This window comes from Protopterus annectens, chromosome 17.part0 (assembly GCF_019279795.1).
Source record: "Protopterus annectens isolate FY-2018-M chromosome 17.part0, PAN1.0, whole genome shotgun sequence".
In the NCBI taxonomy this organism is placed as follows: domain Eukaryota; kingdom Metazoa; phylum Chordata; order Ceratodontiformes; family Protopteridae; genus Protopterus; species Protopterus annectens.
The window spans coordinates 172,774,594-172,780,593 of NC_056751.1; positions in this window are offsets into that span (position 1 = coordinate 172,774,594).

Below are 6,000 nucleotides of genomic sequence, written 5' to 3' on the forward strand. Positions count from 1 at the left end.
GAAAGCCTGCATCTCTAACCAAAAAGTTTCATCCAAATAAAATTCTTGAGTTAGAAAATCTAGATTTTTAACTTTATTATCCTGCAGCATCTGATGCCAGTACATTAAATTATTTTGCCTGAATAGTAAAGTTTTATCAGGGTTAGATGATAAGATTATGCCTTGTGTATAAGTTATTGGAAATAAAATGAAGATCCATTCCTTATATTAGGGATGTTTATATATAAAGTTATGAAAAGTAATACTAATATTTATTGGGTAATTTAATGTGTGGGCAGCCACGGTGGTGCAGTGGTTAGCATTGTCGCCTCACAGCAAGGGGTTCTCCGGTTTGATCCTCGGCTGGGGTGCCTTCTGTGCAGAGTCTGCATGTCCTCCCTGTGGTTGTGTGGGGGTGCTCTGGTTTCCTCCCACATCCCAAAGACATGCTGCAGGTGGATTTGGACACTCTAAATTGGCCCTAGGTGTGAGTGTGTGTGTGTGTGTGTGCCTTCTGTGGAAGGTTGGGCACTGGGCTGGCAACTCAACACTGTAAAACTCCACTGCCAATCATGAGCAGACAGATGATCCACTGTGGCAACCCCTAACCGGGAAAAGCCAGAAGAAGATTGGGTAATTTGATGTGTGTCTCAGTGTTATAGGTACAGTGCAAAATTCTTTGAGTATCCATAATATGAGATTATTTATAATAATATTTTTGTGCGTTAGTGGTATACTAGTTAATTCCATGCCTATTAATTCCCAATATTTTTTCCACATTGCAACATATGAATTATAAATTAGTAGAGCTACAGTTTTGATAACAGAGGATATAGAGTATAGATCAAAATCAGGAAAGGCTAAACCTCCTTGGGACCAATTATTGATATGTGTCCTTAATGCCAATCTAGGTCTATGAGGTGCCCAAAAGAATTTCAACATTAATGTGTTTAATTTTTTGATTGTTTTGGTAGGTGGGTGTAGTATTGATTGTATTACATATAATATCTTTAAGAATATAATCATTTTTATAATTGTAAGTCTTTCTTCCATGGAAAATATGACATTATTCCAACTTTTAAACAAGGTTTGTATGTTTTCAAGACATTTATTATAGTTATATTGAATAATTGATTTAATATCTCTTGCTAAGATAATTCCTAGATAAGTTATATGACCTGAATTGGGTATATATTTATGATAAGCTTTTTTAAAAGTATTTTTCCTAAATATATTGGCAGAATCTTTTTTTTCTTCATTAAACATCAGATATGAGATTTTCTTAAAGTCTGCCATTGTGTCAAATAATGACTGTATAGAACAGTTGTTTCCTGTTGATGTAATTAATACATCATCAGTGAAAAGGTTAATTTTAGCTACTGTATTTTCATTTATTTTAAATCCTTCTATGTCATTATTGTTTCTAATTAAATTGGCCCAGGTCTCTATTATTAGGGTAAATAATAAAGGGGAAAGTGGACATCCCTGTTTAGTTCCTTTCAATATGGGTATCTTCTGAGAGACATATGTGCCAATTTTTATGTATGCCAGTGCTCCTCTCCTTTATATAGATGTTCAAACAGATTAACAAATGCATCAGATAATTTTGTACACCTTAGCAAGATAAACAAGTAGTCCCAGCTCACAGAGTCAAAGGCTGAGTTTATGTCAAGGCTAATTAGTGTCAGATCCTTCTTATTTTTATTTGCATAATCTATTAAAGTTATCATTCTTCTTATGTTGTCAAAAGTATTTCTATTTATAATAAAGCCTGTTTGATCTATGTCAATAATGTTTGGAAGAATTGTCTTTAATCTGTCAGCAAATATGTTCATAAACATCTTGTAGTCAACATTGAGCAGTGAGATGGGCCTATATGATGAGCATCTTGTTGGGTCTTTATTGGATTTCAGAACTGGTGAGATAAAAGTGTATTTCCAAGATGGGGCGGAGGTAATAAATTCAGTCTGAGCTGCCAGGAAATCATTATGTATTTATGTGTGGACATTTCTAGAGAATATTTTGTAAATCCTGGGAATTATACCGTCTTTAACTGGTGCTTTGTTTCACTTGAGTTTGTTTATTTGAGTGACAATGTCTGTATATGAGATACTCTTATCCAATGACTCAATCTGTTGTTTATTAATTTTTTGTCCATGTATGTGGTAATGAATTTCTTTATTTTATCTTGTGGGTCCATATTAACTCTGTCATTGTTTATTTTATGAAAGCAATCTTTAAACTCATCCAGAATTTCTTATAAATTAGAAACACTTTTTTCCCCGAGGAAAAAAATCTGTTTGATAGGATTTTGTTTGCTATGTCTTTTTGTTTTATTTTTAAGTTTGTTTAAATAGTTGGGATTTATTGAATATGTTCAGAATTTATATTTCTCTAGGGTTATTTTCATTTAAAATTTCTTTGTACTTCTCATTTAACTTATTTATTTATTCTATAATATTTTTATTTGCGATATCTCCCTTACTATTGAGCTTAAAAGTGTCTAGCTTATTCTGTATGTATATAAGATCTTTGTCCCATGTTTTCCTTTTATTATTATACTGTTTTATACTTTGCCCATGATTTCAGAGCATCCTATATATATATATATATATATATATATATAAAATTGAAATATCTGGTGTAGTGTTTATTTCTAGGAAGTTTTGTGTCTTCTTATTTATAAATTCTTTGAAGCCTTTTAGTTGAGTTAAGAAGGCAGAAGATCTTCTAATCTGGGTATTGTGTGTAACATTTACCCTAAGTTCAAAAGTGATAGAATTACGGTCCGATATTGGGCAGGAAATGACCACAGATTTAGATTTTGGGCAGGAAATGACCATAGATTTAGATAAATCTTTTACACGTTGGTTAGAGATCACAACTCTATCTATTCTAGACTAAGACTTGTGTCTGTTGGGAAAAAAAGTATATGGTAGTGCCTTAGTATCAGCTTGATTATTAATGTTATTCAAATGATGTGTTAATAAAGGGCCGGATTCACAAATCCTCCGTGTAAGACTTAATATGTCTTACTCGGAGGCTGCAGTTGAATGGTATGACGTCAGCATGCCATGCATATTCATGAGGGCATGCTGAATCATACCCAAGTCTAACACGGTCCATGTAGGAAAGTAGGGGGCATGTCCGATTGCCGAGTACAGCAAAGGGACATGCCCCCAGAAGAGTCAGGGTCCTGAAAGTAAACACCCATGAGCAAGTCCGCTGAAATGTCAAGGAACACAACACCACACATCCTCACAGACTAAACCCTACTGAAAATATGTAAAATGTAAAAATAGCAGTTTCCTTTTTTTTTTTTTAATAATTTCCAAAATGTTTGCCTGCATTTGCACTCGTTTGCATGGGTATGCCCTTCGCTCAACCACAGTTAGCAGATATGACATTGAAAAGCATATAAGATCTACATATGCAACTTAAGCAAAGTAGCAATAGCGTAGCGGTAGAGACATCGCCCAAAGAATAGGTAGTCACGGTTCTAGCCCCACAACATCCCCCTCCATTTTTCTTTAAATAAGTATGAAACAATTCCCCGATATATATAAATTTAATTTAAGTAAAATGTAATGAAATGGCCCATGTATTTCTGAACAAAACCTATATTATGTATATATAAAAAGGATCATAATTGCCCATAGCTTAGCAGTGCTTTAACAAGCTTAATATGAGTGCCAGTAGCTGAGCAGCGCTTTAACAAGCTTAATATGAGTGCCCGTAGCTGGGCAGTGCTTTACCCAGCTTAATATGAGTGCTTATGGCTAAATAACACGTTACCCAGTGTAAGCCGTTTGTGCGGAGCTGCGCAGTGCGCCAACCAGCTTACCGTCAGGCAACGTTGGGCAAGCTGTAGCAAAGTCGCCTTTACACAGACACACCTACTAGCCTGTCTAGACAGTAGTAAAATAAAAAAGCAATGGCAAGGATCAAACCCGGGATACTGTGCACCATAGTCAAAGTACTGAACTACTACGCCATGACAGTTGTACTGAGAAATACAGTATTACCATACATGTAGGAATGAATGAAAATATAACAATGACAAAGCAGGTTTGCTGTAAGCAGAGAAATATCCAAAATGGCCAATCACAGATAAGTGCGGAAAACCGGCATATATAAGCCCCATAGGCAGGAATACACACCATAACTGATTGTGATACCCATTTGCATTCAGGATGGCAGGTGCAGGAGAGGGAAATTGCTTTAGAGCACAAAGGTGGGGTGTTGAGGAGTCAAAATATATGGTTTGGCTTCTAGTCCATGATCATGAAGCGCAACTCATGCAGGGCCAGGTTCAATGGGGAGTGTATAAGGCAGAGGCGTGGAACCGGTTGGCACATGATCTCACCAGTGCCACAGGCATTCCGAGGACTGGTGAACAGGTCCGTCACCACCATGCGGACCTGAAGCGACGAAAGAAGGACCAACTGAACCGATGGATCCAGAAGGCCCGCCAAATGCCCGATGCCCCACTACTGAGTAAGTATCTATGTAATTAAGTATGTAAGAAATGTTATCCTAGCCTATAGTATGGATAGGTATGTTAAAATATTCCTTCATTTATATTACAGCTGCAGGTGTTCGTTCCGTGAATCAGCAAGCCTATGCTGCTAGGCTGGCGAGGTTGCACCACCAGGCAGGTTAGTAATTATTCTGCCGGTATTGTTATAGAATATAAGTGGGACAGCTTGTAAAAGAGTTCAGTGTTGTAACCCAGTAATAAAGGTGAAATAAGCCTAGAAGAAAGATTCTGCTAGTATTGTAAGATTAGATAAGTGATGCAGCCTGGAAAAGAGTATTGCAATCCAGTAATAAAGATTAAACAAGTCTAAAATAGAGTTTCCACCTGTATTGTAATATCAGATAACTGCTTCAGCCTGAAAATGAGTGCTGTAATCAATCAACAAAGGATAGACAACTGTCGAATACATCCTTGTAATTCTGCCATATGAAATAAGTGAGTTAACTGGAAAGGATTGTTGTAACCCAGTAATAAATGTTAATAAAGCCTAGAATTAAGTACTATCCTGAAATGTAAATATACAATAAGTGAGAGAGTGTGAGAAAGAGAGTTTGAAGCTACCAAGAAAGCTGTAATAAGTCTGGAATAAAGGTATACTGCATTCACTGCATAATTAAATGAATGAGACAGCCACAACCAAAGAGTGAAATGTCTTTAATAAAGTATAGAACCTGGACTGTGTCCATCCCACAATTTTGATATGTTGCTGTACCCTTGCATTATGGAGATAGTATGGTTGTATGAAATGCTGAACATCCACAGTTGTCTAGACCCATAGAAATCAAATGTAGCAGGATGTTTAACTTGAACACAGCCAGATATAAACGTATATGAATAAAAATGGAATGTATATTAATGTAGCAGTAACATCTCCATCACCAACATTCCTAACGTTACATACAGGAAACTGTACTAATACATGTAGGGGATATATATCTGCATCTACTAGGAATGTACAGTATATGTATAGGTAGTTTAAGTTGTTAATGTAATATTTTTCCACCCTACCCTATTTTCACAAATGATGCCATTCCACACCAAACTGGGTATGTGTATTCACAATTAATTCCCATGGACATTTGTCCTGTTGGTTTATACATGTCTGCATGTACGTTGATGCATGTGCCCTGTTCACATATCCAAACCTAATGGCCTGTTGCCACCAATCAACCCTGCATGCTGTTGGAATGTCCACTGATGTTCTAAATATGTATGTCTTATGCTTGATGCTCAATGTTCGGAATTCATGTGGGTTTGGTTAATGGGAATACTGATGCATGCTGTTACAACTAATTTTGAATGGTGTTGTTTGTTACTAACCCAAAATACCATAAAATACTGCTAAACATAGGACAACAGGGAAGGCGGGGTCCAGCGGACTCACCTCTCCCACCTCAGCTGGCGAGTTCACCTGGCACCAGTGCCCAGGCCGGGACCTCCTCCTCCGGTGGCCCTGTGCCACCTTTGGATGGAAGCACTGC